The sequence below is a fragment of the Microcaecilia unicolor genome, chromosome 1, assembly GCF_901765095.1.
Source record: "Microcaecilia unicolor chromosome 1, aMicUni1.1, whole genome shotgun sequence".
NCBI lineage: Eukaryota > Metazoa > Chordata > Amphibia > Gymnophiona > Siphonopidae > Microcaecilia > Microcaecilia unicolor.
In genome coordinates this window covers 122,329,895-122,342,645 of record NC_044031.1, presented here as the reverse complement: position 1 = coordinate 122,342,645, position 12,751 = coordinate 122,329,895, and the positions used below count along the sequence as shown (strand labels likewise).

General features: G+C 41.3%; 1 protein-coding gene across 1 annotated transcript in view; it reads right to left on the bottom strand.

Moving 5' to 3' along the window:
• The window catches only part of SLC25A40 (solute carrier family 25 member 40), a 109,375-nt gene that overhangs the window by 71,191 nt on the left and 25,433 nt on the right, over window positions 1–12,751 (bottom strand). The window lies entirely within an intron of this gene.

Here is a 12,751-nt window from a genome sequence, read left to right as displayed (position 1 = left end):
AGCTAATCCTGCTATGTAGTGATTTTTCCTTTTGTATCTTGAATATTCTACATACATTACAGTTGAAATTGGAATGGAAGAAGGATACAACTGAAATTAATAGGAATCAGCATAAGGAATGGCAAGTCAAATGGAAAGAGCTGATAAGGAAGGCACAGAGAGACTTTGAAAAGAAGACTGCATTGGAGGCAAAAATGCAGAATAACTTTTTTAGGTATATTAGAAGCAAGAAGCTAGCAAAAGAATCAGCTGGACCGCAAGATGTCCGAGGGATAAAAGAAGCAATCAGGAAAGACAAGGCCATAGCAGAGAAATTAAATGAATTCTTTGCTTCAGGAAGATGTGGGAGAGATACCAGTGCTAGAAATTGTATTCAATGCTGATGAGTCAGAGAAACTGAAACAAATCTCTGTAAACATGGAAGATGTAATGGAGCAATTTAACAAACAGAAAAGCAGCAAATCGCCTGGACTGGATGGTATACATCCCAGGGTACTGATAGAATTGAAAAATTAACGTGCAGAGCTACTGTTAGTAATATGTAATTTATCTTTAAAATCAAGCAAGGTACCAGAAGATTAGAGGGCTGTCAATGTAACGCCGATTTTTAAAAAAGGTTCCAGAGGTGATCCAGAAAAATTAAAGACCAGTGAACCTGACGTCGGTGCCGGGCAGAACGATAGAGACTATCATAAAGGACAAAATTACAGAGCATATACATAAGTATGGATTAATCAGACAAAGCCAACATGGATTCAGTCAATGGAAATCTTGCCTCACCAATCTACTACATTTCTTTGAAGGGGTGAATAAGCATGTGGATAAAGGTGAGCCAGTCAATGTTGTGTACCTGGATTTTCAAAAGGCATTTGACAAAGTACCTTATGAAAGACTCCTGAGGAAACTAGATAGTCATGGGATACGAGACAATATCCTATTGTGGATTTAAAAACTGGTTAAAAGATAGAAAACAGGGAGTAGGATTAAATGGTCAGTATTCTCAATGGAGAAGGGTAGATAGTGGGGTTCTCCGGGGTCTGTGCTGGGACCGCTGCTTTTTAACATATTTATAAATGATGTAGACATAGGAATAACTAGTCGGCAATTAAATTTGTATAATGACAGTATTTCCGGGTGTACCTGAGAGAAAAGTGGTTGGATTACCAGGCACATAACAATACACCAGAGGTGAGTCCAGGCGCCTACTGGGAAGCGTCAAAGGCAGTTATGCAGGCCATAGAATATCTTATACCTCAGCTCAGAAGAGGAGGAGGGAAGCGGAGCTTATGCGTCTCTCACAGGAATTTCAGCAACTGCATAGGCGTCACATGCTACACATGACCGATGAAAACAGGAGACACCTGATGCAGACTAGACAGAAACTTGATGCTTTATTGAATCAAAGAGCAGAGAGGGATATTTACTTCCAATGTTTCAAGCTTTTTAAATGGGGTAGTAAATTGGGTAAGCTGCTAGCTAATTTAGTGCAGCCCTCCCATAAAAAAACAGGTGATTATCTCTGTCAAGGATGATATGGGACAGGAACATACTAGGGAGACTCACATTATGAACCAGTTTGTTAAATTCTTTAGTCCCTGTTAAGGCAAGAGACTTTAGTGAGGAAGCGTGTGAGGTGTTTTTTCAGCAATTGAAGTTACCTGTTCTTACACCAGAGCAGCTGAGTACCTTAAACTCTCCTATATCGGATCAGAGGATCAGTAGGGGAATTGAGATCCTAAAGCCCCGAGGCCAGATGGATTCGGCCCAGAGTACTACAGTATTCTGAGTGACTTGGTTATCACGCCTCTGAGAGAGGTGTTTAATGGAATAAGGGAGGAGAGTATGGGGTTATATCAGAACATGGCCCATATAGTGTTAATTCCTAAACCAGGGAAGGACCCTGCGCAGGTGGGGTCCTACTGACCCATATCACCTTTAAATCAGGATTTTAAATTACTGGCGGCTATAATGGCCAGGCGCCTGAATGTGGTAATTCCCTTCCTTGTGCATGAAGACCAGGTGGGTTTCGTCCCAGGTCGTTATGCATCAATGAATCTCTATCGAGCGCTGCTGGCCATACATGAGCACAGGGGGAAGGGAGGAATGGGGGCTATAGTGGGGCTAGATATGGAGAAAGTTTTCGATAGTATATCTTGACAGTACCTTTTTTGGGTTTTGGAACGATTTGGTTTAAGAGGGGCTTTTGTTAATTGGGTATCTGCTCTCTACTTCTTCACCACAGGCACAGCTGATAATAAACAATAAACTCACGGATAGCTTTTCTCTACAGAGAGGTACCAGACAGGGATGCCCCCTGTCCCCACTTCAATTTCTACTAGCTTTGTTTAATCAAAACCAGTATTTTCTTATGCAGCAAGGACTAGGTCTGTTTCTTGAGATAGGCATATTTTTAAAGAGCAGACTTACAAATTTCCATAGTTACCTAGGGAACTTTGTAAGTCTAAATGCTTTGAAAACGAGCCCCATAATAAAAGTATTAAGATTAATTCAGAATCAATTTGTGAAAACAGTAAATGAATCCCTAATTTTCTAAGCTCAACTACTTGGCTAATTAGAATCAGGTACAAATATATCACCCTGCAGAGTAATTTTACACAATGGAGTTTGGGCATCTTGTCCCAAATAAGTATCCAAAAGGTCCGAGTTTGCTATTCACCATAAAAATCAGTGGTATCTACTCATATCACAGTCAAAAGAAATTTCAGAGGACAAGCACTTGATGCTCATCTGTCTAGACATTTGGAGCTCTATCTATCTACTGTCAAGGTGGTCTACAGTAGTTGTTCCCAGGAACGTTCACCTCAAGAACAAAAAAAATCCATTAAGTCACAAAGAACCCCAGACTAACATCTAAAGATCTGCAGGACTCTCTTACCATCAAGTAAAAAGAATTTGCAAAGGAAAAGCAGGCTGTTGTATTCTCACAGATGGGTGACTACCATCTGACAGAGCTTGGTGCGGATGCTGACTAGTGAAAATACTTAGAACTTTCTAGCATCATCTCACCGCACCTGTGCTGGTGCCTTCCCGCCTGACATGCAAGTGAAGGTCCCTCAGTCTCATTTTTTCCATGGAGCAGGGAGGATATGTTTTGCGTTCTCCTGTCAGTGCATGTTTCACTCTTTCACAGTGCCTTCCCATGCAGGTATTTTTTTTTTCTGTTTCTCAACTAGTATTTTTTATTTTCTGCTTTTTCAGTATTTCCCTTTATTTTCATTAGTCTTTTGGCTCTTAAAATTTCCTTTATTTTCGCGACCTGCTAGTCCTGGTTAGGCTGGAGCACTGACCTCAATTTGACTACTGCCCCATTTTCAGGTCACAATTGAGAACTTTAATTTAGCTGCAATTCTTTGCTTGATGTCCCAGAAGACACCCAGTGGCTTCAAGAGGTGCGCCCAATATAATTGAGAGATTTATGTAATGAACTCGTACTTTGGTGCATCGGGTACCTTGGGCCGGACCATGAGCTTAACTTTTGTTCTCTTTGTTTAAAAACGCAGTTGAGTACACAGAGGACGCAGCAGGTCCAACAGGATAAACTTTTTGGCTCTTCAAAGACTGGTACATTGGCATTAGAAGCATCAACCTTGATGGCTGCCAAGACTTCAACATCCAATGGGAGTGCACCGGCATCGAGGTGGTCTCCACCTCTCGACATTATGTGCTGACAGCAGGCCCCAGGACTGATCAGCATCGGACCCAACACCGAGGACACATATGGTTTGATGTCGTCCTCATTGGAACTGAAGGACCATGATATTGAGTATTGGGCAGGCCCAAGAAGCACAAGCATCAGTGCTCATCGGCGCACAGTGCTGGGAGCATCGGGGCATCAGCTTCGCAGGTACCAGAGATGTGCTGTCACCGGAAGGAGCGCTCTCCCTCTTTAGAAGTAGTACCAATGAGCAAGAGCAACCAGGTCCACGTTTCAGGTTCAGCACCAACACTTTCTCAGGTTGCCTCTCTCCCGGCTCCTCCGCCTTTGCTAATGTCTTCTTTTGACGAGCGGTTCTGAGCCATCCTCTGGCATTGAAGATGCTTGTGCCAGCTGCAGATCAGCCCCAGATCCTTCCTGAGGGTTAGCCCCTGCCTGTGCTGACATCCTTGATGCTGGTGCCACAACAGGTGTCGATGTCAGCACTGACACCAACACATATGGTATTGCTGTTGATGTTGGGCGAGGAAGCTTCCCCGAGTTGGAGGTTTGGGCTGTACCTTGGCGCTTTTTGGGGTGTGGACATGGTTCCACTGAGCCAAGGTTCGCACAGACTCATTCAGTTAGGTCTGAGTATGGTGGAGAGCGAGTGGGACCGTTCATGGGACTCAGAGGAAGACCTGCATTGCTTCTCAGAGGAGTCTTATGGGATACCCTCTGATCCCTCCCCACCTCAAGAGAGACGTAAATCTCCACCAGAGGGTCTCTCTTTCACTAGTTTTGTGTTCTGCCATCCCATCTATCCCATTTAAGTTAGAAGTCAGCTTTTTTTTTTTGCTTCCTTTGGAAAGCAGTGTGCTGGGTTTTTTTTTTTACTTGGATGTCTTGGAGTTCCTTCCTCAGCTGGTCCAAAAGGTAAGGTTTTTTTTTTTTTTTTAAATCAATTTCAATTAAACAATAGCAAATACAGCTGGAAAAATAGCATAGGCTTATCACAGAAAAACAAAATTTACAAAACTTGATACACAACTTCTGTCAGTAGTCCACAATTATGGGGGTAAGAGAAGTTTATCATTGGCAGAGTTGAAATCAAAGCAATTATATCAGCAAACTAAAGAGGCTGCTGAGAGAGCAGGTAATATTCTTCTATTAAGAATATTCTTCTATTAAGAAGCACATACAGGAGGACAATCATTGGGGAGTACCGGAAGAAACCATGGATGTATTAGTTACAAATGTGGTAAGCTGCATGGGGTCAAAGAAAACATATCTAACTCCTTGCAAGTTGATGACACACTTGCAGCGGAAACGAAGAACAAAAGTTGCCCCAACTGAAGCACTTTTGGTCTCAATAACAAAAATAGTTTTTCCCTCTTCTGTGTTACTCTAGATACATCAGGGTACATTCTTATTTTTATTTATTTATTTGTTGCATTTGTATGCCACATTTTCCCATCTATTTGCAGGCTCAATGTGGCTTACAATTTTCCGTCATGGCTTATGCCATTCCAGAATACAGATACAATTGGTATTATAAAGAAAGCATGGATGACATAATAAACAATCAGGTAAAAAGAGAAAACATTCAGTTGGTATTACATATAGGACGTGGATGACATAGTAATAGTAAACAATCCGGTATAAGGAGAAAATACTCTAAATATTAAGTGATGGTGCATTACAGTTCCTATTATGAGTCACTATGGTATGTCTTGTTAAAGAGGTGAGTCTTCAGTGCTTTGCGGAAGTTAATTAGGTTGTGAACTATTTTCAGGTTAAATGGTAAAGCATTCCACAGCTGCGAACTCATGTATGAAAAACTGGATGCATGTATTAATCTGTATTTTAAACCTTTACAGCTGGGGAAGTGAAGATTCAGGAATGTGCGTGCTGATCTTTTAGCATTCCTGGGTGGTAAATCAATAAGGCCTAACATGTAGGCCGGGGCATCTCCGTGAATTATTTTATGCACCAGAGTGCATACTTTGAACGTTATACGTTCTTTAAGAGGAAGCCAGTGTAGCTTTTCTCTTAGGGGTTTGGCACTTTCGCATTTTGTTTTTCCATATATAAGTCTGGCTGCAGTGTTTTGGGCTGTTTGAAGTTTTTTGATGATTTGATCTTTACAGCCAGCAAGAAGTCCATTGCAGTAGTCTAAATGACTTAGTACCATTGATTGTATTAGATTACGAAAGATTCCCCTAGGGAAGAAAGGTTTTATTCTTTTGAGTTTCCACATTGAGTGGAACATCTTCCTTGTTGTATTCTTCACATGGCTTTCAAGCGTGAGATTCCGATCAATGGTTACTCCAAGAATTTTCAGGGTGTTTGAAATGGGAAGGGTAAAGTTTGGTGTGGATAAAGTGGTGACGTTATTTGCATTATATTGTGATGTAAGTACAAGACATTGTGTTTTCCCTGCATTAAGTTTCAAATTAAATGCATCCGCCCATGAATGCATGATTTGGAAGCTGTGATTGATGTCTTTTGTGATTTCTTTCAAATCATGTTTGAACGGGATATAGATCGTGACGTCATCTGCATATATATATGGATTAAGGCCTTGATTGGATAACGATTTGGCCAGGGGTGTCATCATTAGGTTGAAAAGGATTGGTGAGAGTGGAGATCCTTGAGGGACACCGCATTCAGGTGTCCAAGAAGCTGACATACTCGAATTAGATTTCACTTGGTAAGTTCTAGTAGTTAGGGAGCCTCTGAACATGTAGAGAACGTTACCTCCAACTCCGAAGTATTCTAGGATATATAATCATATTTTATGGTCTATCATGTCAAATTATCTTATAATTCATAAACAAAACATCTTTATATTTAAAGAACAGCTTCAAAAGCCATTCCCTGTCAGAGTCCAAAGCTAACTGAACTAATAATGTAGTAGGAACTAGGACCTCCAAGTCTGATCGCTCAAGAAAAGCAGTTAAATCCAAGGAATCCAAAGGTAATCCCTGCTGGTTGGGCTGAGATTGCTTCTTACCAACAGGTAGGTTGATATTGACAGAAATGAGGTTTCCCGAACCTTCACAGTTCAAGAAGTATCTTTTAAACATGTCCATGGCAGATATAGCATATTGTTTGGGAAAATTTAGGAAATTTTATTCATCTAAAACTCTGACACCCGATAGCATTTTCCAAATTCTCAGCTTTAGCACAAATGTTTACACTTTCATCCAAGTCTCTCCTTGGGTTTCCAAAACCTCCAGCCTTGTTTCAACTGCTTCCATCTTATTATTCAAATCAGAATGTTTATTTTTTAAGGCTGCTAAATCTGGAACAATCAAATCTGTATGTGAACTTTTTTATGTATCTAGTTCCTAAAGAAGTTTGGAGACCAGAAATAGCTTCCCATATTGATTCCAAATAACATTTGGCCTCTACAAGGGGACAACTCCAGCCACGTTTCCCATATTAGAAAAGACAAACAAGATCAGTACCTCGAGGCTGCATAATTACTGAAAGTTTCTCAGACTCACTCCAATCTGTCCAACACCTGCAAAACTGACGCTTCTCATCCCAGCCCCGATGCTGCAGGTTCTTCCTCTTCCTCACAGATTAGACACTGGTGTGTCGCCACAGCAATTTTAGTGTCAATCGATGCCAGCTGCAGCGGTTATGCAAAAGGGCTTAGTTATAGTAACCGCTCTGAAGGGGGACAAAGAGGTCTACGTCTTGCCTCTGCCCCAGCTGAAGAAACCTCTGGAGTATTTACACCAGTACCCAGAACCACGAAAGTGTGAATCGGACCAGCTTGAGAAACATTCATTCCAGGCTCCATAGGGAAAATTCGGGGGTTTCAATTTGCGCTTCACCATCAGAAAAGGTCATCGCTGGGGACAGCGTCTCACGGCTCACTTCAGACAGCAGCCATCTTGATTAGACTCCCCCCCCCCCCCCCCCCCCGCAAGTTTTTCATGATTTCTTCTCTCTCGGTTTTTAACATGTCTTCTTTTTGTAGAGTTGATTTACAAGTTTGTTTCTCAGTTTCTGACTACTGCGTTTGCAAAGTTTTTTTTGCATATTCAGAATTGTAAGTAGTGGCCAAAGAATTTTTGATCTTGAGTGCTTTAGGAATGATGTCATTCTTTTTGCAGATTGTTAGAAAGTATACGTGGCTATTCTTTTTTCTGTAGGTTTTGTTTCTTTTTCTGTAGGTTTGCTCCTTTGTTTCATCATATGGCTGACCAGGTGCTCTTCTGGTCACAATAGATGTAGAATTTCTATACAGCAACATTCCCTGTGCTTAAGGCATAGCTGCATGTGATAAATTCCTAAAAACATCCACCCTGGACCACCAATACACACCAGAAACTATTACAAAATTAATCAAATTAATTCTAACTCACAAATATTTCCGTTTCAATAATGATATTTAATCTGCAAATCATGGGCTATGGGCAACAGGATGGCACCATAATATGCAAACTTTTTCATGGCAAAACTAGAAGAGACATTCTTAAAAAAATATGCAACTAAACCCCTAAAATACTACAGGTATACTGATGGCATTTTTATGATTTGGACTGAGGGAGAAAAGACTCTCAAACAATTTTATATTTTTTTCAATGCATTCAAATTCAAAATTGATTAAACCAAAGAAAATGTCAACTTTCTAGACATCATAGTCTCTATCAACAATAGCTATATAACATCTATATGCAAGAAACCAACTGACAGATGCAGCTACCACCTTTCACATACAAAAAAATCCATTATGTGCACATGATCTTTGTATCTCGCTCTGGACAAGAGTGGTTAACAAATAACAATAAATGAACTGAAATTATACACAACCAAGCCACGAGATGCCACCGCATCTGCTCTGACCCTAAAGACAGAGATAAAACACCTGGTGCTGGGAGGGAGGGCGGCCTGATGCTTGGTTGGTTGGAGGGTGGGCGGGCGGCCTGGTGCTGGGAGGGAGGTCTGATGCTGGGTGGGAGGGAGGCCTGATGCTGGGTGCTGCTGGGTGGGAGGCCTGATGCTCGGTGGGTGGGAGGGAGGCCTGGTGCTCGGTGGGAGGAAGAGATGCCTGGTGCTGGGAGGGAGGCAGGGGGGAGAGGAGGGTGGCTGGACATGGATGGAGGGCAAGTAATGAAGAAGAAAGGAGGAAAGTAAAGAAATAAATGGAAAGGAAGCCCTGGAAACGGAGTTAAGAGAACAGATAGAGAGCAGCAGAATCAGAGACTAGGACCAATATGGATAGAAAAACAAAATCACCAGACAACAAAGGTAGAAAAAAATCATTTTATTTTCATTTAGTGCTTGGAATATGTCCAATTTGAGAATTTACATCTGCTGTCTTATTTTGCACTGGGTATACTGGAGCTGTAACAGCTTACAAAAATGATTTATAATGAAAAAAAAAAATCATGTTATTTTTTTCTCCTATACTAGTATAATATTTTCAATGATGTCTGTTTATATGCACCATGGCTGGTGTAAGGGGTGTGGCTATCATAGGGGTGGAGTCATATGTGGTGACCCCGCCCATAACGAGTACTGGCACTTTGCGATAAATAATTAGATTTTGGGTTGCTGTTTGGTCTCTGAAAGGTTCGCCATCACTGTTATAGGGGATATAACTGTTTGGTTTTCAAAAATGGAACAATGGGCGACTCAACACAAATTAAAATTGAATACTGGTAACACCGAGATTCTTTGACTTGTAGCTCCTTCAAAAGAGCCCCATGGTAAGTATTATGGGTAAGCCATGAGGGTTTTAGGGGTATTGTTGGACTATCATTTGTCTATGATGGATCAAATTAAACAACCAATTCGGAAAGTGTTTATCAAACTAAGAATACTCCAGCGTATGAAAAAAATTACTGGATCAGGAATGTTAGTCGTACCAGAGTTGTGTTGTGCCGGCTTCATTATTGTAACTCATTGTATATAGGCTGCTCGAAAACATCTGAGGCTCTTGCAGGTCTTACAGAATACTGCAGCAAAATTGATACGTGGTAAGCACAGATCAGATCAGGCAATATTATTATTAAGATGTCTTCATTAGCTCCCAAAAGAAGCTTGCTGTCAGTTTAAACTTTGTGTATTAGTACCTAAGACATTATATGGACAATCTCCGGAGCACGTGATTAGCCTATTAGCACTTAGGTCTACTGACCGCTTTTTGCGGTCAAAAGACCTTTGTATGTTGCAATACTCTACGCTTAAGGGAGTGAAATTTAAATCTATTCACTCAATGGGTTTTGTTTATCAAACAGCCCAATGTTGGAATTTGCTCCCCTCAGAACTAAGATTGATTTCATGAAATTTTGTGAACTACTGAAAGCACATTTCAGAAATATTTGTGCTAAAAAGCCGTTACTTTTGAAAATGTTATTATTATTTTTGATGCTGAGGGGTTTTAAAAAATTATTTTATGTATTTTAAAGTGTTGTAATTTCCTAGTGATGGCCTGGTATTCTTTTTTTGTAATCTGAACTGATCCAGCAGTGGTTTGTAGCGGAATATAAATGTAATTGAAATAATTGTAACAAGGGAGCATATGATAAAGGTGAAAAGGAACAGAATCAGAATCTAAGGAAATATATTTCATCATGGAAAGGGTGGTAGATGTATAGAACAGCCTCCCAGGTGCTGGAGACAAGGACTGTATCTGAATTTCAGGAAACATGGGATGAGCACAGAGCATCTAAGGGGGAAAGGATTAACAACAATACTACTTGGTATGGATGGGCAGACTGGATAGGCTATATTGTCTTTTTTTTCAGTTATTTTCATGCATCATAACAACTAAGATGCATGATAATAAATCAAACACTGGAAAAGACGCAAAGAGGGGCATAATCGAAAGGGGTGCCCAAGTTTTCCTGAGGGCGTCCTTGCAGGACATCCCGGCGAAGGGGTGGGGAAACCTGTATTATCAAAACAAGATGGGCGTCCATCTTTCGTTTCGATAATACGGTCGGGGACGCTCAAATCTCAACATGGACGTCCCCGATTTTCGGCCATAATGGAAACCAAGGATGCCCATCTCAGAAACGACCAAATCCAAGCCATTTGGTCATGGGAGGAGCCAGCATTCGTAGTGTACTGGTCCCCCTGACATGCCAGGACACCAACCGGGCACCCTAGGGGGCACTGCAGTGGACTTCACAAATTGCTCCTAGGTGCATAGCTCCCTTACCTTGTGTGCTGAGCCCTCCAAAACCCACTCCCCACAACTGTACACCACTACCATAGCCCTAAGCAGTGAAGGGGGGCACCTACATGTGGGTACAGTGGGTTTCTGGTGGGTTTTGAAGGGTTCACATTTACTACCACAAGTGTAACAGGTAGGGAGGGAGATGGGCCTGACCTGCATAGTGCTGTGATGGAGCTGGGTATGACATTTGAGGCTGGCAAAATATATTTAAAAAGTTTTTTTTTAGGGTGGGAGGGGGTTGGTGACCACTAGGGGAGTAAGGGGAGGTCACCCCCGATTCCCTCCGGTGGTCATCTGGTCAGTTCAAGCACCTTTTTGAGGCTTGGTCATAAAATAAAATGGACCAAGTAAAGTTGCCCAAGTGCTCGTCAGGGACGCCCTTCTTTTTTCCATTATCGGTCAAGGACGCCCATGTGTTAGGCACGCCCTAGTCCCGCCTTTCGCTACATTTCCGGCATGCTCCCGTGAACTTTGGTCGTCCCCGTGACAGAAAGCAGTTCAGGACGCCCAAAATCAGCTTTCGATTATGTCGATTTGGGTGACCCTGGGAGGACGCCTATCTCCAGATTTGTGTCGAAAGATGGGCACCCTTCTCTTTCGAAAATAAGCCTGAAAGCAATTTAATAAAGAAGACATGGAAAACAAAAAACAATTCCTAAACATAGGGCCACATGTACTAAACATTTTCCCCCACAGACATTCCTGTATATAGATATAGGCGTTCTCTCTTCTACATACATACATACAGAGTGAGGCCAACAAAAAAAATTAACTTCCTAGAGTTTTTGTTGCTGTTTTCTCAGCAACTGCCTGGAATTTCAACAAGAAATTTTACAGCTTTATTTTGTAGTTACTATCTACGTTTATGAACCAAGTGGAATGAGATTATCTTTGAACACAGCAAAGTTAGACTTTTTAGTATGACCACACAGCGATTTTCGTGCGTTCAAAAATGTATGCACTGTAAAACTACCATTATTTGAAAAAACAGGGTACCAGTTCACTGTTAATGATGTCATAGTGATGTCCACTTTTGTAAACATTTCAGATTGGAATGGCAATTATGGGCAAGGTGTTAGCAGATGATCTGGGACAGCCTGCCACAGGACTGATAGACAAAGCTTTTAAGAACTTCCCAAAGCGACTAAATGACAGTGTTAAAGCTGGGGTGGACACTGAGAATTCACAGTGACTGTGAAATTCTGATACATTGCTAACTGTAACGTTTGAATGACATTATTTTACTATGTTTTAGCTCAAACATTTTTAACGGGCAAAAATCGCTAAGAAGCAACACTAAAATGTCAGTAACATCAATGTAGCTTAAGATAATTAAATGTTGTTTAATTGTAATACTTAAATATGATGACTAAATACATAAAAATTTCTAGTTGAAATTCAAAGCAGTTGCTTAGAAAACTGCAAAAAAAAAAAACTGGGGTTTCTTTTTGCCTTGCCTATATATATTTAAAAGTTATATATTTTGCTCCTGGGGGAATTTTGCACAATGCTAAATTTGCACAAAATTCCCTACCTCTGCAGACTGTGCAGAATTTTGTGCTGTCTGCTTTTGAAGTGCAGACTGGCACAGATATTTATTTATTTTCTGCATTTATATCCCACATTTTCCTATCTCTTTGCAGGCTCAATGTGGCTTACAACTACCGTAGTGGCGATCGCCATTTCCGGAATAAGAAATACAGAAGAATGTTCCAATCAGAGTATATAGAGTATTCACTTTATGGCTGCCTCTCTCCCTGCACATTAACCGCTCCAGCGAGGCAAGAGAAGGACCTGCATAGCTGCAGGTTGGGCTGCTTCCTCCTCTGCTGTCTTGGTCCCTGGTGGCTCCTTTAAGTCACGCAGCTCAAAGGAACAGTTGGGCCCGAGAC